The sequence below is a fragment of the Dermacentor andersoni genome, chromosome 4, assembly GCF_023375885.2.
Source record: "Dermacentor andersoni chromosome 4, qqDerAnde1_hic_scaffold, whole genome shotgun sequence".
Classification (NCBI taxonomy): Eukaryota; Metazoa; Arthropoda; class Arachnida; order Ixodida; family Ixodidae; genus Dermacentor; species Dermacentor andersoni.
In genome coordinates, this window is record NC_092817.1 from 211,723,053 (window position 1) to 211,745,255 (window position 22,203).

The following is a 22,203-nucleotide window of genomic DNA, read 5'->3' on the forward strand; positions in this document are numbered from 1 at the left end:
TCAAAAAGGGTTCGCAGGCTAGACGATCGGAGCCTGTAGACATGGAGCAAAAGGCCCGCAGAAAAGAGCGAGGAGAAACTTAATGGGGAAACCGCAAAAAAATGAACAGAAAAGAAAATTCGAATCTTTTAGGCCGATCCGCTGTTATAAATGCCACAAACTGGGACATATAGCTGTAAACTGCGGGAAGCCTAGCGTAGTTTTTTCCTACGTAGAGGAAAAAGACGAGAATATGGAACATTTAAGCCCCTATCTTCACGACCTGCAAGTTAATGGCAAACCATGCCGAGTGCTAAGAGAAAGTGCCGCCACGATGGACATTGTCCATCCGTCTTACGTGACGGTAGATGACTTCACCGGAGAAGTAGCATGGATCAAACAGGTTGTAGAACACAGCGTATGTCTGCCCATGGCCAAAGTCAAAATCGGTGAACCATTCGGGGAACTAGAGACCGAGGCTGCAGTTTCCAAATTTTTGTCACTGCAGTACCCTTACATCTTTTTGAATCGTTCAAATCAGTTACTGCGTGACAAAGGGCTTAAACTGGGAGAGGGCATAGTACAGGCATTGACGCGAGACCAAGCCCGTAAAATCGCGTCGCTTTCGGCTGAAGATGCACAAGCTGCTCCAGCGGTAGCAGAAAAGGGGATAACTTCCATACCTGAATCCGAGCTAGGCTCGAGGGATGAAAAATCATTCGAGGAGAGCCTTCCAGCTGACGAGCTCATTGAGAGCGTATCACCAGAGTGTCCAAGTTCAAGCCTGCAGGAAGAGCAAGCTGACGCACTCACAAGCGAGACAGGGTCGTTATTATCACCGGGCTCAAAGAACTTTGATAAGCTCTTACGTGTGGATAGACAGTCATTGGCAGCCGAGCAAAAGAATGATGAGAGCTTAGCTAAATTACATCACACAGCCAAAGAAGGCATTGCTAGGCGCAACGTGACGATACATGAGACAGGAGGATTGTTGTATCGGCACTACAGAGATCGAAAGGGTAGGATTTTAGATCAGTTAGTCGTACCTACTAAGTATAGGGAGGACCTTTTGAGCCTCTGTCATGGAAATGGGTGGACCGGCCACCTAGGCATAATAAAATCAAAGGAAGGATTGCTTATGGAATACTACTGGCCTGGCTGTTTCAAAGACGTACAAAACTTTGTAAGATCATGCGACGCCTGCCAGCGCTCTGGTAAACCAGGTGAGACATGGAAAGCTCCACTGAAGGTAGTGCCCTTAATAACAGAGCCTTTCAGACGACGTGTAATAGACACGGTAGGGCCTCTTCCAAAAACAAAATCGGGCTACAGGTACTTGTTTACCATGCTGTGTCCGGCTACAAAGTTTCCAGAAGCAATCCCTCTGAAACAGCTCAGCTCCACCGAAGTAGAAGACGCGCTTTTGACAGTGTTTGCATGAGTTGGGTTTCCAGCCGAAATTCAGGCAGATCAAGGGTCAGTATTCACGAGCGCACTGACTTCCACATTCTTGCAAAAAGTGCGGGGTAAAGTTAATACACAGTTCTGTGTATCACCCTCAGTCAAACAGTGTAGAGAGGTGGCATTCGGTGCTTAAGCGAGTTTTGCGTGCGCTCTTTTAGGAGCACAAGAAGACTGGGAGAACTGTCTGCCGGCAACGTTGTTCGCTTTGCGAACGGTTCCACATGAAGCGACAGGGTTCTCGCCAGCAGAACTAGTGTATGGGAGGACACTCCGTTCTCCACTAAGAATGTTGAGAGAGATGTGGGAGGAAAGAGGGCAGAGTCCAACAGTGGTTGAATACGTGGTAAAATTGCTGGAACGGCTAAGCGCAACCCAAGAACTAGTTGGAAATAACACGGGAGTAGCTCAAAAGAACGCCAAATTCTATTACGACAAGAATGCGAGGCTTCGTACCTTTATCGGCGGAGACCAGGTAATGATCCTCAAACCTTCAAGAAAGAACAAACTTGAACTTCAGTGGGACGGGCCCGTTAAAGTGTTGCACAAACTTTCAGATACTAACTATGCTCTGAAAATGCCCGGTCGCAGGAAGGAAGTGAGGATATATCACTGCAATTTGATGAAACCGTATATAGAGCGGAGCGGAGTCGTTAACTATACCATGAAAGAGCGGGATGGCACTAGTACCAAGTTTAAGGAGTTTAGGGCGACCTCCAACTCAGAAATCGGCCTAGAAGAAGTAGTAGAACACTCGGTAAGCTCGCACGCTCTAAGACCCGAGCAGCTAGGTGAGCTAAAAGGGGCGTTAGGGGAATATATCGACAGGTTCAGCGATCGGTTGGGTAGAACCGAACTAATAACGCATGAAATAGAGCTGACATCGACCGAACCAGTAATATCAAAGCCTTACAGGGTGTCTCCAAGACAGAGAGAGATTATGGAGGCAGAGATACAGCGCATGCTAGAGTTGGGAGTTATCGAGCCCGCTGAGAGTGACTACACGTCACCGCTAATACTGGTAGAAACCCCTAACAAGGACCCTCGTCGGTGTGTTGACTACAGGAAGGTAAATGCCATCACTAGGGATCAGCTGTACCCGATACCCAACATTGAGGAATGAATTGAAAGAGTTAGCGCTGCTAAATACATTTCAACTATAGATCTCGTGCGGGGGTACTAGCAAGTTGCCCTTTCAGAAAGTGCCAGCCGCTATGCCGCATTCATCTCACCTGTAGGCACTTTTCGCCCTCTCGCACTCAGCTTCGGGCTGAAGAACGCCCCATTTAGCTTCTCTAAGTTAATGGATATTGTCCTAAAATACTTGCAGGAGCTTGCCTTGCCATATCTGGATGATGTAGCAATTTTTTCGGACAGCTGGCAACAACACGTATCGCACCTCAAACAGGTGTTCTCACGGTTGAGGGAAGCTGGCTTAACGATGAAAGCGGAAAAGTGTAGATTTGGTTGTTCACAGGTTACTTATCTGGGCCATGTTGTCGGCCAAGGCACGAGACGGCCGGGCGAGCTGAAAATAGCTACGTTTGGACAATTTTCTCAGCCGCGCACGAAAACAGACCTTCGGTCATTTTTGGGACTTTTGGGGTACTATCAACGGTACATTCCGAATTACTCGCAAATGGCAAGTCCATTAACGGACGCCCTCCGAAAGGGAGCACCGAGTAGCGTACACTGGGATAAATATAAAGAGAACGCTTTCCAAAGTTTGAAAACGCTATTGGTTTCTCGTCCTGTGCTTCGCGCGCCAGACTACACAAAAGAATTCACAGTTCAATGCGACGCAAGCGACAGAGGTATGGGCGTGGTACTTAGTCAGGTCGGCGACGATAACGAGGAGCATCCTATCCTCTATGCCAGCCGTGAACTAAATGTAAGAGAGGAAGCCTACAGCGCTTTAGAGAAGGAATGCGCTTGGTTAGTTTGGGCCGCCCAGAAGTTGTCGTGTTACTTGTACGGAGCGAAGTTCATCTTCGAGACCGACCACTGTCCTCTGATGTGGCTCAATCAAATTTCACACAAAAATGGCCGCTTGCTCCGATGGAGCCTCACTCTCCAAGAGTACAACTTCTCCGTTGGATATAAAAAGGGAAAGTTTCATAGCAATGCGAATGGTTTGAGCAGGCTAATTTGAATTCTGCATTTGAGGGTCCCGCCTAAATTTTAGGGTTGCTAGTGTTAATTTTATTAAGCGAAGAAGATCCCCTCTAATTTAGCAGGATCCCCTCCATGATTGCTGAATTTGTCAGCACGAAATTGCTTCAGAAATTGGCATAGCGAAATGCAGCCTTTTTTGTTTGTGCACCTATTTTTTTTATTGAAGCCTAGCGGGTCTAAAGTGAGAGCCAAGGTACGTCATCTCGGCGCAGAGCCGTGTTGTGGCGTTCATTTTGCAGTTGCCTGTCCTTGTTGGATGTTTTGGGGCGGTGACATCATTGCACAAGTGGTGACTGCGAGCCAAGACATCACCCACCGGCCACCAGCCGTTCTCTTCCTGCCCAGCGGTTGTCAGCGCTACAGTCGAGGTTCTCCGGGCCATGGAGGCGCTGTTAAGAACGGCCAGCTGCAGTGCAAGTTCTGCCACCCAGTTGCGACTGTGGAGGCAACATTCCGGGAGCGTCGCCGCCAACCTCTAGCCACGGCGTGACTAAGTCGACTTCGTGTCATGAACAATACGCGCATCCTCCACTCTCCGTCGCTTCAGCTAGGATGCGTTCGACAAAGCAGGCTTTGTGTTGAAACCGTCACCGTTACGCTCTAGCTTCGTCGCCGTTGTGACTGAAGGAGTTCGACGAAGCAGGCTTTGTGCGCAACAGCACAACGCCGTCCTGATCTGCTACGGGTGGGGGAGTTGATGCGGGAACGCCGACGCAGGCTCCTTCCCACGCACCGACCAAGACGCAGGACAACGCGCTACCTGGGACGGCTCCGAGTTCTACGAAGCCCCTCTGACGTTGGCTCCGGACCATCGCACTTGTGTGTATGAGTGTGTGTGTGTAACCCGTCCCGGAGAGAGGCGGCCTGTTTAAAATGACTGAACGAACGTTCGCATCACCTTGTATCGGGAGAGGACCGAGTATTTAAAAACCGCTGTTGTGCGGCTGCTCAGGACACTCTCTCTCAAGCAGTCATATTAGACTGATGTACGTTCTCAAACAGTCATGTTAGACTGATATAAATACTGTAAGTAAACCAATATCCCTCGTTCTCGATGAGAAGCAGTCCTTCCCTTCATCAACGTCCTCAGCGTGCATAAGTTGGACGACGGCATGGGCCAGCTACCTTCTAATTCATGCCCGACTCCAATCTTGACAACGGATCACGAGCGATGGGATTGAACTCCCAATCATAACAATGGTCAGGAGCACGCGAAACGTCTGTCTTCCTCGGGTACCTGCGCTGGGCGACGGGTGGGCGAGTTGGCGGCGGCGGCGGTGGTCGACGGAATTGCAGCGTTACAGGGCCCTGGCGCGGTCGTGGAGGGGGACCTTGACGGCGGGCGACGGCGGCGTAGGTCATCGCTTCTGGCTGGGGATGCGAGGATTGTGGTTGCACCTCGGGAACTCCAAGCAATCGCTGGACTTCTTCTTTGACGATATCGGCAATTGAGGCCACTTGAGGCTGCGATGAAGGCAGCACCTTGCGTAGTTCTTCGCCTACAATGGCCCTGATGGTCTCTTGAAGGTCGTCGGAACCCAGTCCTTGGATGGCGTACTGCGGCGGTTATATGACCAGGTGCGCATCATATGGCCAGGTGCGCCCTGGTGTTATATGGTCAGGTGCGCATTTCCAGAGTTTTCTCGATCGTCGAAGCCGCTGCAGAAAACTCAGCTACGGTCTTCGGCGGGTTACGAATAAGTCCTGCGAAAAGTTCTTGCTTGACGCCCCGCATCAGGAAGCGGACTTTTTTCTCCTCCGACATTTCCGATTCGGCGTGCCGGAAAACACGGGCCATCTCCTCTGTGAAAACACCGATCGTCTTATTTGGCAGCTGCGCTCTGGTTTCTAGTAGAGCTTGGGCTCGGTCTTTTCGCACGACGCTTGTAAATGTTTGCAAGAAGCCGCTTCTGAACTGGTCGCACGTCGGTAAGGTGGTATCTCGATTCTCGAACCAAGTACTTGCGGCATCATGTGAGAAGTACACATGTCGTAGCTTATCCTCAGAGGTCCAGTTGTTGAAGATCGAGATCCTTTCGATGGTTTCGAGCCAGGTTTCCGGGTCCTCCGACGTAGCTCCATGGAAGGTAGGGGGCTCTCTGGGCTGTTGCAATACGATGGGTGACACTGGGGCTGCCATTGTGGTTGCGTTGGCCCCAATCTTCTTGGTCTTCTTAGGTAGAAATCCGTGCTCCGGGGGCAGCTGTTGAAGTCGGCGGCTTGCTCGATGATCCGGGACTACGTTGGTGTTCTCTTTGCGGTCCGGGCTTGGATCACGGCTTGGCGGGGGCGTCCGGTACATGAACGAAAAGCACCTCCACCAGATGTCACGTGGAGTGACGTATGAAGAACAGTAGCAATACTGTGAAAGACGAAACTAACTTTTATTGGACGAACCTGTGCCCACAAAAACAGGCAGCATTTAAAGAACGGCAACAATGGCGAACACAGTCGGCGATCGTCAAAATCTGATCAGCGGGTAAAGCGCGTCGGCTTTTATACATCAGGCGTCGAATGTTCCAGAGTAATCGCTGGGACCCGCGTGCCTTCCACAAAGTTGTACATTATTCGCGTCGGGCACACACGCGATCAGATTACACAAGGAGGTTCGGTCACTGACAGCGGATGGAAGCATCGATAACATTCCAGAAACTTCCGATACATGCAGGCGCGTCCTGCGCTGTGCGATAACATTTGTTAGGCGGTGAAACGCGTCGCCCGATAAAGACAAACAAGTACACGTGTCAATATCATCGACGACAGCGAAAGCTTTGAGTTACGTTTGTAGCTTTCACTCCATCATTGTACAAGGCAAACAGCCTTGGCATGCGGCGACACAGTAACGCGCTGCTATTTGTACTGCAGGTCCTTTCGTTGTGCATTGGCTATACACGGAATGTAACAGCTGTTGAGCATCATCAGTCCAACCTGACCACTCCTGGCATCGTTTGAGGATTTTCTGCTCAGAAGCTAATTGAAAGATCCCATAAAGATCAATGCTGCACCTTACTTTCGAGTTTCATCGCGGTGCTGCCGCAGCCATAACCCCAAAGACAGGGAATGCTTGGCGCCACGCCTCCAGCTGTCACTCCTTCACTGGACAATGCAAAAGCGTTGGCATGCGGCTATAGAGTAACCGGCTTCTGTTTGTAAGGCAGGTTCTTTCCTTGTACAGTGGCTGTGCGCGGTAGGGAATGACTGTTTAGAATCATCGGTCAAACATGACCGCTGAAGGCATCGTTTGAGACTTTTCAGCTGAGAACCCAATTGAAGAATCTCAGGAACATATAATGCTGAGGCTTGTTTTCGAGTTTCAGCGCGGTGCCGCCGGCATCCATATCGTCAAAGACATGGAATGCTTTGTGCCACGCCTCCAACTTTCACTACGTTATTGGACAAGGCTACAACATTGGCATGTGGCCACAGAGTAACCCGCTCTCTTTGTAGTGCAGATCATTTCGTTGTACAGTGGCTGTGCACGGGATGGAACGTTTGTTGAGCATCATTGGTCCAACCTAACCACTGCAAGCATTGTTTGAGGCTTTCCTGCTCAGTTTCTAATTGAAGAATTTCAGGAACATATATGCTGCGACTTATTTCTCGTTTCATCGTGGTGTCGCCGGCACTCTAAACGGCAACGATAGTAAATTCTGTGATATGCCTCCAGCTTTTACTCCGTCATTGGAAAAGGCAGCAGTGGTGGCATGCGGCCACAGAGTAACTCGCTCCTGTAGGTACTGCAGGTCTTTTTGTTGTACAATGACTGTGCATGTGATGGAACGGCTGTTGAGCATCATCGGTCCAGCTTTACCACTGCAATAATCGTTTGAGGCTTTTCCGCTCAGAAACAAAATGAAGAATCCCAGGAACACTAATGCTGCTGCTTATTTTCTAGTTTCATCGCGGTGTCACCGGTATCCGCATAGTCAACGACAGGGAACGCTTTGTGCCATGCCTTCAGATTTCACTCCGTCATTGTACAAGTCAACAGCTTTGGCATGCGGCCACAGAGGAACCCGCTGCCTTTTGTACCGCAGGACATTTCGTTTTACAGCGGCTGTGTACGGCATTGAACAGCTACCGAGCATCATCGGTCGAATCTGACCACTGAAAGCATCAGTTGAGGCTTTTCAACTCGAACCTAACTGAATTGTTGTTTACACGTTTTTATTCACATTTTTGCCCTTAAAAGGCCGGGCTGCGGTAAATAGGGTTGGGATGTGGCGGGAGGGAAAAGATAAGGGAAACCGGGATAAGGGGGATATAATTAGTTGCATCATAGGGTCTGATGCTTTGGCTGGTACGCTCGAGATGAAGAAGCCTGGTTCCAATGGCTGAAGCCTCAGGATCATCCAGGAATTCGTACAGTGACCGCCAGAGCTCGATGGTGGTCGCAGCTCTGCAGTGTCTCGGTATCGCCCAGGTCTGTAGGGCTGTTCGTCGCCTTTCCGTTGGGTACGAAGCAAGGGCCCTTTGTCTGGGGCCAGAATACAGCGGGTAGTCCCACATTAAATGTTCGACGCCCGTGCTGGTGTTGCAGAGGCTTCAGCTGCCGGCACGCGAACATTACAAGCCCCGAGGGTGTTCCTTTGTGCGAAAACGCTGCACGAAGAAGGGAGTAAGGAGGGTGCCAGTCTTTACCTGCGGGAGCAGAACCTGCTGCCGACGAGTAGCAGCCTGGGAGGGAAAGGGAAGAATGTCCATGAGATTGGATGTAGTGAGGAGATTGCTACGGCGGTGGCGCTTGGCTTCGGCTATTGCTTCCATGGGATCGCACCACTGACTGTATTTCCGTGTCTTCAGGTACGTTGTTCAGTAATTGTTCGGGCGGTTTCGACTATGCGGATAGCAGCGTGGCGCGAGCTAGTCGATGGGCCCGTTCATTTCCTGGTATGCCCGTGGTCCCCAGGATGCAGTGCAACTGAAAATCATGACCTTGGTCATGCAGCCGACGCACGTGTAGTTGGAGTTGTTGGACAACAGCCGTAGTTGTACGAGTGTCTTTACAAGCTCTAAAGGCATTTTGAGAGTCCGTAAACGCTCTGTAGTGGTGCTTAGCATTTCTTGGAAATTTGTTAGCAATGTGCTCAGCATGCTTGGCAAAATCTAGAATGGCACAGTAGAGCTGTGAACGACATGTCTTGTGAGGTGGAGTTTACTGCCCCGTGCGGTTGCTTCCATATTTGTCCACGCCTAGTGATCATTGGTTCCTCCTCCGATCGTCCGATAGAAGCATTCACATAGACTATATGGCATTTGCCAGAGTGGTCGTTGCGCTCACGTAGTTGGTGCGTACATTTCTCATGGCGTTTGGCGTGGGCCTGTCTTCTTGCCAGTAGATATTGTCATGTTCTTCGGCAGTGGCTTGGGATCCGCGATTGGTACGTGCTCCCAAGGGGGAGATGGAAGTGCCGGAAGGTTAGAGATCTCATGCCCAACTGTCACATGAGTATGCTCGCGCGCTGAAATAAGATGGGCGATGTCACCCAAACGCTGCAGCTCTTGAGTGCAGGCAGTGGCGTGTTCTTTGGCAATCCTGTCATTACTCTCCTTGCCTCGTTGTTGAGGCGTTCCAGAGCACGTATCTGTGTTTGAGTGATAGGGTGAAAAGGGGCGCCATACAAGATGCGAGAATGTAGGAAAGCCTGCACAAAGTGTCTCATTTATTTTCCTTTAACGCCCCTCGTACGCTTGGCAATACTGCGGAGGATTTGGGTGGCCTGCTTGATGACCTTTACTGTTTGGTTGTACCACGTTATGGATATACACTGCTCGTCGGAAAACATCCCGAGTATGCGGATGACCCGCTTCCCGAGAGTGGGTGACTGTGCGATAGAGAGATGGACGCTCGCTTTTTTCTCGTCCGTCGACTTTGACCCTTTCCAACCATTTGGTAGCAACAAATTCGGTCTTCTTCGGTGCTAGCACAAGCCCTATCTCCCTCGTGAAGCTCTTAATGTTATTCAACGCCATCTGCAGGGCCTCCTATCGTATCCAGCCTTTCTGGACACGAGGGTTTAGTTCGCGTGAGTGCCACCACGTGGCGCCCTGACCTTAATCTTTTCAAACTTCCCGCGGGTACGCGGTGATGACGTCAAAAAAACAAAAATAAGATAATTAAAAGCTATCCCTGCGCGTTGAACTTCGCCACAACGTTTGTCCTGCCGGCGTTATCAGTGTTCTTGATAAAGCATAGCCGCTCGTCACCTGGAAATGACTTGTCATCCTAAGAGCGTTTAGTCGCGACGAGCGATAACTGATTCTGGGCGTTTGAAACGGTTCTTTTTTTTTTCTTTTCTTTTTGTTCTTTTTGATGCTACGGCGTGAAGAAGCTATGGTAATCGTAAGAAGCATTTCGTGGCAGCCTTTCTTCATTGGGCACACAGACTTAACGTCCGAACATCCCACAGCGTCTACGAGAGACGCCGTCGTCGAGGGCTTTTGCCTTTGACCAATTGATTTTGTTAAGGTGCCCACAATTATTTCCCTAGCGACTTTGCTATCCGCACTCATGGGCTACCGCAGCAGCTGCAAATCGCGATGTGCTTAAGTATTAAGATATGTACATGTATATGTTGGTTTTACATCTTGAGGCAAAAGTCACGATACAAGAATTGAGCAAGCTGTCTCTGTGTCGTTGTCCGTTAGCATGCTATGGACGAAGCTGTTCGCAATATTACGTCACATTTACTGGCCACCGGGCCAGATGCACCATTGGGCATGACATATATAGTACTTGCGATTAGTTCTCAAAATAGTCTCCTGTCGCGGTTATCCACGTGCGTGAAGGAAGACCGCTATTTAAAATTATTGTGCAGTATTATATGCGGGATTTGTATGCTCTCCATATTGTCTACCATGTTGCCGTTTCGCCTTTATAATATAGCCGCAATGTAGACTAGCATTTATCGAACGCCATAAAGGCTACCGACATACTCAAAGACCTCGCGCACAGCTCCTGACAATTAATTACTTGTATTCAAGAGCTGTGCGACTGCCAAGGACATCCTTAACGAATGTTACGTAATAAATTATGGGGCTTTACGTGTCAAAACCACGATTTCATTATGAGGCGCGCCGTAGTGGAGGATTACGGAATAATTCGGACCATTTGGGGTTCTTTAACATGCGCCTAAACCTAAGCACACGGGTGTTTTCGCATTTCACACCCATTGAAGTACGACTGCCATGGCTGGGATTTAATCCCAGAAGCTCGCGATTAGCAGCTAAACCCAATAAAAACTAAGCAACTACGGAGGGAAAGGAATGTTGGCAGTTCGAGGAAGTTGACAGTCGGCACGTGAGACAATTTGGTCCCATCATCATTGCACGAGAATCGGTAACAGCCGTCGAAGAATGACACCGTAGAATGCACTGTATTTAATTTGATGGAGTCCGCGTCCAATGTTTTAGACCCGAATCACCCTGTAACTCACGACCAGGCTTATAAGTGCACGCTTATAAGTGCAGTCGCCTGGCAGTTGTCGGGCGCTGGCGTCGGCCACAGGACCTACTTGACCTTTTTTCAACACTTGCCGCCATTCTCTCATTATTTTGTCCCATAGGGTTTCACCTGAACTGCTTCAACAGCCCATTTATTTTTGCCAAAATTTGGCCACCCTGTCAACGTAATGGTTTCTTATTTTTAAATCATCTTTTATATTTACGCTAATGCTGTCCTGAGATTTCCAGCGGTTTCACCTTTCCCAAAATGCACGCTTTTTTGTCGGTCTCTGCCCATATTTTGGAGGATTTTTAATAGACGTTGAAATCATTGCATGGCCCTGTAGCGAAGGGACGCAGCCGTTAGATATCAGACGCATCAGCTCACTAGGGAGACGAAGATGAATGGGCATGAGCTCTGGCAGGGGCAAGTCCAAATCCGCAGATACGACGACGACAGATAGCATTCCAACAACTAGGTTTATTCACTTGGTATTTTACCTTAAGTTTACACTGTAAAAAAATATCTACAAACAGAACGATGTCATAGCCGTCGTCGTCGTCGGCCTGCCTGACTGGCCTGGTCTCCCTTGGTGAAGTTGCGCCGTCTGCTGCTGTCTACTTGCTCACACCTCAAAACTACCCCAAACTATTCCTTAAATAAGTTTCCCGAGCATCCAAGGGACCTGCGGACCGGCGGGAGGCGCAGGCTTCTACACCAATGGGGTATTTCGTTACTCCGACCAATCAGGCAAGCCGACATCATCCAATAAGCGCCGAGTTTAAGGGGCCAAGAAATGGTCGCGCCAACACTCCGTACACAAAAACACTCTGACCATAACTAATCAGCTTTTGACAGCCGAGCGTGGGAAGAGGACGCGCCAGGTGCACGTCTGACGTCAGGCGCGGCGGCGGCCGGGCGGCAGCACATGCCCGCGGCCCCGTCGTGGTTATTTGTGTACAAAGGTTTCCCCCCGCGTCAAGGAGCCCGCAGAGCTGTGGGAAATGGAAGCGTGGTGCAGCAGAAACGTCCTACGTAAACACCTTTCAAGGAAGAGCACAACTCTCTCTTCCCTAATAGATCCAAGCGATAATAGCATAGTCGACTCAGCAGATGGAGTTCTTACACTGGCGAGGCAGTTTTACATGTCCTTCTATGCCGAACCAGTTGCCTCTCCAGCTGTCTTTCCGTTTGCTCTACCAGCTGAGCCGCCGCAAGTGTGCGACACAGCCATAGATGAGGACTAGCTTTTTTCGGCCTTGAAGTCTATGAAGCGAAATCGCAGTCCAGGATCCGATGGTCTTACAGTCGATTTTTATGTTAAATTTTGGACAGTGTTAGGGAAGCCATTCACATCACTGGTGAACAGGCTACTCAGTGAAGGGACTTTGTCATCGTCTCAACGAGAAGGGCTAATCACTCTCCTTTGTAAGGATGAGTCGAGGAGCTCCGATCTGAGAGCATGGCGTCCAATCACGCTTCTGAACTGCGATTATAAGCTCCTAGCAAAGTGCCTGTGTACGCGACTCACACCAGCGCTCAGCACTGTTTTGGGTCCGTCCGTACCAGGCATGCAGTGTCCAGGGGCGCTCTGCTCAGCTTCACGGCTTAGCAGTGAGGGACCTTCTCCTGTGGGCAAACACCAGGAAACTTCCAGGTATTCTTTGCTCCTTTGATCAGGAGAAGGCTTTCGACATCTTTAGCCATAGGTACCTTTTCCGTGTTTTGGAAGAGGCTGGTTTTAGTGTGGGTGTTCGGCAGATTGTCCAAGCTTTGTATTCTCGACCGACTTCTGCTGTTGTCATACGGGACCGCGTCTCGGAGGCGTTCATTGTGGCACGTGGTGTATGGCAGGGGGACCCCCTCTCACCTGCCCTCTATGCACTCGCTTTTGAACCGCTTCTGCAGAGGTTGTCCTGTGACAGCAGAATTGGCAGGTTCCTCCTCCCACCAGGTTCCCCTCCGGTTGCACTTTTTGCCTATGCGGATGACTTGTCCATTGTCGTCCCGGACGAAGCATCAGCTTGCGGCGTCTTGGAAGTCATGGACAGTTACTGCAGGGCGAGCGGTGCAAGGTTGAATAGGTCGAAAAGTGCAGCCATGTACTTGAACTCCACTCCGTCCAGTCCGCAGCCCGTTCATGGTCTCCCCTTGAAAGCGAGGCTGCGCATTCTAGGCTTCCAATTCGAACCAGATGGTCTGTCTCCTGAAAACTGGCAACAGGCTAAGGACAGCAGGCTAAGCACAACTTTCAGAATACGGCGCATTTGCGTGGAACCGGTGACGCAAACGGTTGAGCAATGATTAACATGACTTATATAACGGTATTTTGCTTATATTTCTTGAGTACCCTTTGTACGAAAGCATGTTGCTGTACTAAATTATACCTTTATAAGTGGCTGTATGGGTTATAATGGCATGTTTTCGAAAAATGAATGTTGTAACAATGTTTAAAGAACAATGTTTCAAGAAAATGCTATAAATGTACTTGTCTTTTTTTTCTATTGGTGAATATGTGCGCACTTCTTTCTTTTTCTCTCTCTCTCTTGTTGACAAATTAACAGGAAGTTTTTTGGTATGAGTGTGTGTATATGCATATATGTACTCTGAATGTATGTATCAATCTGTGCCTGTTGCCAAGAAAAGGGGCAAGGACCTAGTCAAGCTGCTGCTTTGCAGCTTTTTGTTCTTGCCCTAGTGTTCTTTTTCTGCTGTAAAAAAAAGAATGCTGAAATAAATGAAATGAAATGAAAATGAAATGAGAAGCTTGAAACCAGAATTCAGGAGTTCAGCGCGTTGTCATGCCCATTGACTGCTCGAGCGGCAATCCTGCGCTCACTTTTGTTTTCGTTCCTGACGTATGTGGCGTGTGTGTCTCCTGTTCTAACCCGAAGCAAGCTTATCTTGGAGAGGGTCCTCTTTCGCTTCCTTTGGAAGGGTACAAATGGTTGTGTAGCTAGGCAGGTGCTCAAGTTGCCCAGGGATAAGGGAGGACTCGGAATTCCCGACCTGGGCATCGTGGCTATTGCACTACACGTCAGATGGACCCCGGTCGCTCTTAACACGGATATGCTCCTGACTCGAAGCTTTACCTCGTTTTTCCTTAGCACCCGACTCCGCTTGTTTTCGCAGAGCACATTTTCCCACTGTGTTCCTCGCTCAGATACCCCGTCCACCATTTATGCGGCGGCTGCCAACTCTTTGATAAGCCTCCGAACGGTTCGCCCCGACATCGACGTAGTTACAACTCCACTCCAAGAGTTAGTAGACATCCTTACCCCGGGCCTCCCCCCGCATTTCCATAGGTACGACCTGTCCATTCACAGGCCAAACTGGAAGCTCATCACGGCCAGTTTCCTCGACGCTAGGCGAGCCACTTTCATGTATCGCCTGGCGCGAGGGTGCCTGCCGTTGGGCTACAGGCCCTTCACAGCCGTCCCAGTTAGTGGAGTGTGCCCGTTCTGTGGCGCTCGTGAGGACTCGGTTCATGCGTTTGCGCAGTGTTTGCTTCCTGCAACTTTTCTCCGTAGGATTGCTAGTCTTTTTAATCTCCCAGGCATTCCTTATCAGAAAGTTCGATTTTTGCACCCTTTGCCTAATCAGGCGGTCAACCAGTTCGTGCTTCTCCTCGCCGAGTGCTCCTACCAAGTTTGGTTAGCACACCGCGAGGCAGTTTTCGGGGGGAGGGCACCGGGCCTTTATGAAGTGCTTGCCAAAGCACGGAAGGAGGTCTGGTTCCATCTCACCCGGGAGCGGCACCGCTTGGGCGAGAAGTTTCTCGAAGTGTGGGCCTGTCCTGCACTGATTTTTGATGAGTCAGGTGGACAGCTATCCATTAAGTTATGATGCATGCTCCTAAGGTCGCTCGACTCGGCCGTGTGTGCCAGTCGATCTACGGGGTTCTGTTTGGTTCAATGGAACCCAGAGCTGGAACCGGTGGTGGCGCACCCTTGGGTGGTCGCGCTGCTCCGCGGACGGCTTTGGTGCTCTCCATCGTTGTATGCCTTGGCCCTTCTTGCGTCGAGGCAGTCCGAGGGTCAGTCAGGCTTGAGTCCTGTAAGACCGACATGGCTGTTTGTGTGTTGAGTGCAGTGACTTTGTGTTGCTGCACCACAACAGCCCCCTTGTCCGGGAAGGACCGTTGGCCAGAACCAAAGCACCCCGCCCAGTCAACCCGGGTTGAGGGGGGGAGCCGGGGCCAATGTATCGAATGATGCTGAGTTGATGAGTACACGAAAGCTCATGGACGGGGCGCCTCCAAAGGTGCCAAGTCCTCTTCCCATCTGACAACGGCACGGGGCAGAAACCTGGAGGCTTACGATAAAGGTTCTACTCAAATTGAGGACGACGCAACGAACTATGGAAAGAAGAATGATGGGTGTAACGCTAAGGGATAAGAAAAGAGCAGATTGGGTGAGGGAACAAACGCGAGTTAATGACATCTTAGTTGAAATCAAGAAAAAGAAATGGGCAGGACATGTAATGAGAAGGGAAGATAACCGATGGTCATTAAGGGTTACGGACTGGATTCCAAGGGAAGGGAAGCGTAGCAGGGGGCGGCAGAAAGTTAGGTGGGCGGATTAGATTAAGAAGATTGCAGGGACGACATGGCCACAATTAGTGTATGACCGGGGTTGTTGGATAAGTATGAGAGAGGCCTTTGCCCGGCAGTGGGCGTAACCAGGCTGATGATGATGATGATGATGTTTCCCCCCGCGTCGAGGAGCCCACAAAACTCTCGGAAAGAAAGCCAAGAGGCCCGCGGTATACTCTTTTCGCGACAGCCCCTTGACCACGCTGCTCAAAAAGTCATTTTATTTCACTGAGGTCTTGTGCAAGCTTCTGCCTTCTTGCCGTTCATCAGCCTCCGGGTTTCGCTGTCACTTGTATCCCATTATGACGATTACAATCCCACGGAAGTTGGCAAGAATATATTGTCCATGGCATTAAAACCGTTTAAATCAATTCTACCGCGGAGACGATCGACAGCCGCTTTCGCTCACTGTGAATGCAAATATTGCATTGATGAGCGCCATTCTTAAGCATATAAATTGATAGTCTAAAAAATGATGATGATCTCACGTATATGCGAATTGATGTAAACGGAGCTTTCTGTGTTCTTTGTTGTCATTGTCGTACGTAATCTCCACAGAGTAGTCAGACACCCTCTAATGAAAAGCTGTCAATGTTTGCCTGATTACGCCCGCCATTGTGATGCAAATAAATGTAACTTCAACTCATTTTCTCAGAAATAAACGCTCAATGAAACGCTGACGTCATCCTGAACAAGATCATCAAGTGCCGTAGTGCTCGATCTTATGATGCCCCTATTGGCAAGGTTATTTTCGTAATTTTGTTGTGGGGGGGGGGGGGGGGGCGATGTGCTCTTGTACCGTAGGAACGTCCCTCGGAGGTCTCTAATGTGCTTGTTTTTATTCTCAAGCACCCAATGAAAACAGTCATCGCTGCAACTCAAGATGTCCTGGTGGCAGGCCACCATTGCGTGTCGCGCAAGTATGACTACGCTGATTCGTTTGGGTTGGCATATACTATTTTATGCGTCATACTTCGCCACATTCATTTTTCAAGCTATGCCAGAGCTCGAAAAGGCCGGCCAACTCACTAGGTCCCTTTCCTCTACTTCCGCAAAGTGTGCATCTTTCGCTGCGGTTACCAAATATGCCCAGTGGTATGCTATTACTCAAGCTTTTCTGGCGACCTAAGCAACTGAAGTCGCAGGCTTTCTTCAACCGGCGTCGACGTTCAAAATGGCTATTCTCAAGTACTTTTCGCGGACTTCGCTCACTGCCTTCTCTGCAGTGTCATCTCTTACACTACTCGCTCCTGCTAGACACAACACAAACACGCAACGACCTTAATGAAGTATCGATTACACGCTAGCTGACATGCTGTCGATGTACCTTTCTGCTGAGCACCGGGATTGGAGCGTGGTCCTGTCTATGGTGACATTATCCGCCTACAGCCTTGCTCAACAACACCGCTCGTTACTCATCAGGTTTTGTGTTTTTGTTGACAAGAGCATAGTGTATTTCCTCTGAATGTGCTTTCGGCTTTAGGTGTGACTTTGCACGCCCGCTTATTCTGTTACGTTGACGGCGACCGTTGTCGGTGGGCTGCCGCCTCATTCTGAGCTTTGCCCTCGTCAGAGAGCACAGAAAGTTGTTTTCACAAATAAACCACCGGGATTTGAGCCCATGTATTCGCAGCATCCTCCATTAGGGAGCTGGGCGCGCTAATCATTACGTGACTACCTCCCTCCACAATTTTCTGTTGATATGCCTTCCCACTTCTCGTTTTCGTCACAGACGCAAGCAGAACGGACGCAGAAACGAAAAAAAAAGCCAAGATTGCTTGAGCCGCCAGCTCACACATGGCTCAACTTTGGCAGGTTACTGTCATTGGAGGGCATGGGCTTGCGGCTAAGTGCAGATCGTGGGTCGCCTTAGCTTTATTGTAAATTTCCTTTCACCGACTCTTTTCCGATAAAACTGAAACGCCGTACACGCTTCCCGAGCCAGGCGTGGGACGCAGTTAGAGAAAAAGAGTTCGGTCGTGCGGCGCAGTTTCGGGTCTGCTGAATCTCACAAGCTTGTGACGCCTCCTGTGACCCCGAGCATTGCTGTAGGTAATTTCATTACGTTTTGAATACATTTGAGGCACGCTTACCTCACCTGGCGTGTGACGCAGTTAGAGAAAAGCAGTTCGGCCGTGTGCCGCACGTGGATTGGTGTCTACTGGATCTCACAAATTTGTGACGCCTTCTGTGACCCCTAGCATTGCTGTAGTTAATTTTGTTACGTTTCGAATACATTTGAGGCACACTTGCCGCACCTGGCGTGTGACGCTGTTGGAGAAAAGTAGTTCGGCCGTGTGGTGCAGTCAGTTTCGTGTCTACTGGATCTCACAATTTTATGAAGCTTTCTGTGACCCCGAGCATTGCTGTAGTTAATTTTGTTACGTTTTGAATACATTTGAGGCACGCTTGCCGCACCTGGCGTGCGACGCAGTTAGAGAAAAAGTAGTTCGGCCGTGTGGCGCACTTAGTTTCGTGTCTACGGGATCTCACAAGTTTGTGACGCCTTCTGTGACCCCGAGCATTGCTGTAGTTAATTTTGTTACGTTTTGAATCATTTGAGGCACCTTTGCCGAGCCAGGCGTGTGACGCAGTTAGAGAAAAGTAGTTCGGCCGTGTGGCGCACTTAGTTTCGTGTCTACTGGATCTAACACGTTTCTGACGCTTTCTGTGACCCCGAGCATTGCTGTAGTTAATTTCGCTACGTTTTGAATACATTTAAGGCACGCTTGCCGCAACTGGCGTGTGACGCAGTTAGCGAAAAGTAGTTCGGCTGTGTGGCGCACTTAGTTTCGTGTCTACTGGATCTCACAAGCTTGTGACGCCTCCTGTGACCCCGAGCATTGCTGTAGTTAATTTTGTTACGTTTTGAATACATTTGAGGCACGCTTGCCGCACCTGGCGTGCGACGCAGTTAGAGAAAAAGTAGTTCGGCCGTGTGGCGCAGTTAGTTTCGTGTCTACTGGATCTAACAAGTTTCTGACGCTTTCTGTGACCCCGAGCATTGCTGTAGTTAATTTCGTTACGTTTTGAATACATTTAAGGCACGCTTGCCGCAACTGGCGTGTGACGCAGTTAGCGAAAAGTAGTTCGGCTGTGTGGCGCACTTAGTTTCGTGTCTACTGGATCTCACAAGCTTGTGACGCTTTCTGTGACCCCGAGCATTGCTGTGGTTAATTTCGTTACGTTTTGAATACATTTAAGGCACGCTTGCCGCAACTGGCGTGTGACGCAGTTAGCGAAAAGTAGTTCGGCTGTGTGGCGCACTTAGTTTCGTGTCTACTAGATCTCGCAATTTTATGACGCTTTCTATGACCCGGAGCATTGCTGTAGTTAATTTTTTTACGTTTTGAATACATTTGAGGCACGCTTGCCGAGCCAGGCGTGTGACGCAGTTAGAGAAAAGTAGTCCGACCGTGTGGCGCAGTTAGTTTCGTGTCTACTGGATCTCACAAGTTTGTTACGCCTTCTGTGACCCCGAGCATTGCTGTAGTTAATTTTTTTACGTTTTCAATACATTTGAGGCACGCTTGCCGAGCCAGGCGTGTGACGCAGTTAAAGAAAAGTAGTTCGGCCGTGTGGCGCTGTTAGTTTCGTGTCTACTGGATCTAACAAGTTTCTGACGCCTTCTGTGAACCCGAGCATTCCTGTAGTTAATTTTGTTACGTTTTGAATACATTTGAGGCAGCCTTGCGGCACTTGGCGTTTGACGCAGTTACAGAAAAGTAGTTTGGCCGTGTGGCTCACTTAGTTTCGTGTCTACGGGATCTCACAAGTTTGTGACGCCTTCTGTGACCCCGAGCTTTCCTGTAGGTAGTTTTGAGTATATATTTGAGTAGTTACATTTTGAGTATATTTGAGGCACGCTTGCCGCACCTGGCATGCGACGCAGTTAGAGAAAAGTAGTTCGGCCGTGTGGCTCACTTAGTTTCGTGTCTACGGGACCTCACAAGTTTGTGACGCCTTCTGTGACCCCGAGCATTCCTGTAGGTAATTTTGTTACGTTTTGAATACATTTAAGGCACGCTTGCCGCAACTGGCGTGTGACGCAGTTAGCGAAAAGTAGTTCGGCTGTGTGGCGCACTTAGTTTCGTGTCTACTGGATCTCACATGCTTGTGACGCCTCCTGTGACCCCGAGCATTGCTGTAGTTAATTTTGTTACGTTTTGAATACATTTGAGGCACGCTTGCCGCACCTGGCGTGCGACGCAGTTAGAGAAAAAGTAGTTCGGCCGTGTGGCGCACTTAGTTTCGTGTCTACGGGATCTCACAATTTTATGAAGCTTTCTATGACCCCGAGCATTGCTGTAGTTAATTTTGTTACGTTTTGAATACATTTGAGGCACGCTTGCCGAGCCAGGCGTGTGACGCAGTTAGAGAAAAGTAGTTCGGCTGTGTGGCGCACTTAGTTTCGTGTCTACTGGATCTAACAAGTTTCTGACGCTTTCTGTGACCCCGAGCATTGCTGTAGTTAATTTCGTTACGTTTTGAATACATTTAAGGCACGCTTGCCGCAACTGGCATGTGACGCAGTTAGCGAAAAGTAGTTCGGCTGTGTGGCGCACTTAGTTTCGTGTCTACTAGATCTCGCAATTTTATGACGCTTTCTATGACCCGGAGCATTGCTGTAGTTAAGTTTGTTACGTTTTGAAGACATTTAACCCACGCTTGCCGCACCTGGCGTGTGACGCAGTTAGAGCAAAATAGTTCGGCTGTGTGGCGCACTTAGTTTGGTGTCTACTGGATCTAACAAGTTTCTGACGCTTTCTGTGACCCCGAGCATTGCTGTAGTTAATTTCGTTACGTTTTGAATACATTTAAGGCACGCTTGCCGCACCTGGCGTGTGACGCAGCTAGCGAAAAGTAGTTCGGCTGTGTGGCGCACTTAGTTTCGTGTCTACTGGATCTCACAAGCTTGTGACGCCTCCTGTGACCACGAGCATTGCTGTAGTTAATTTTTTTACGTTTTGGATACATTTGAGGCACCCTTGCCGAGCCAGGCGTGTGACGCAGTTAGAGAAAAGTAGTTCGACCGTGTGGCGCAGTTAGTTTCGTGTCTACTGGATCTAACAAGTTTCTGACGCTTTCTGTGACCCCGAGCATTGCTGTAGTTAATTTCGTTACGTTTTGAATACATTTAAGGCACGCTTGCCGCAACTGGCGTGTGACGCAGTTAGCGAAAAGTAGTTCGGCTGTGTGGCGCACTTAGTTTCGTGTCTACTGGATCTCACAAGCTTGTGACGCTTTCTGTGACCCCGAGCATTGCTGTAGTTAATTTCGTTACGTTTTGAATATATTTAAGGCACGCTTGCCGCAACTGGCGTGTGACGCAGTTAGCGAAAAGTAGTTCGGCTGTGTGGCGCACTTAGTTTCGTGTCTACTAGGTCTCGCAATTTTATGACGCTTTCTATGACCCGGAGCATTGCTGTAGTTAATTTTTTTACGTTTTGAATACATTTGAGGCACGCTTGCCGAGCCAGGCGTGTGACGCAGTTAGAGAAAAGTAGTTCGACCGTGTGGCGCAGTTAGTTTCGTGTCTACTGGATCTCACAAGTTTGTTACGCCTTCTGTGACCCCGAGCATTGCTGTAGTTAATTTTTTTACGTTTTCAATACATTTGAGGCACGCTTGCCGAGCCAGGCGTGTGACGCAGTTAAAGAAAAGTAGTTCGGCCGTGTGGCGCTGTTAGTTTCGTGTCTACTGGATCTAACAAGTTTCTGACGCCTTCTGTGAACCCGAGCATTCCTGTAGTTAATTTTGTTACGTTTTGAATACATTTGAGGCAGCCTTGCGGCACTTGGCGTTTGACGCAGTTACAGAAAAGTAGTTCGGCCGTGTGGCTCACTTAGTTTCGTGTCTACGGGATCTCACAAGTTTGTGACGCCTTCTGTGACCCCGAGCTTTCCTGTAGGTAGTTTTGAGTATATATTTGAGTAGTTACATTTTGAGTATATTTGAGGCACGCTTGCCGCACCTGGTATGCGACGCAGTTAGAGAAAAGTAGTGCGACCGTGTGGCGCAGTTAGTTTCGTGTCTACTGGATCTCACAAGTTTGTTACGCCTTCTGTGACCCCGAGCATTGCTGTAGTTAATTTTTTTACGTTTTCAATACATTTGAGGCACGCTTGCCGAGCCAGGCGTGTGACGCAGTTAAAGAAAAGTAGTTCGGCCGTGTGGCGCTGTTAGTTTCGTGTCTACTGGATCTAACAAGTTTCTGACGCCTTCTGTGAACCCGAACATTCCTGTAGTTAATTTTGTTACGTTTTGAATACATTTGAGGCAGCCTTGCGGCACTTGGCGTTTGACGCAGTTACAGAAAAGTAGTTCGGCCTTGTGGCTCACTTAGTTTCGTGTCTACGGGATCTCACAAGTTTGTGACGCCTTCTGTGACCCCGAGCTTTCCTGTAGGTAGTTTTGAGTATATATTTGAGTAGTTACATTTTGAGTATATTTGAGGCACGCTTGCCGCACCTGGCATGCGACGCAGTTAGAGAAAAGTAGTTCGGCCGTGTGGCTCACTTAGTTTCGTGTCTACGGGACCTCACAAGTT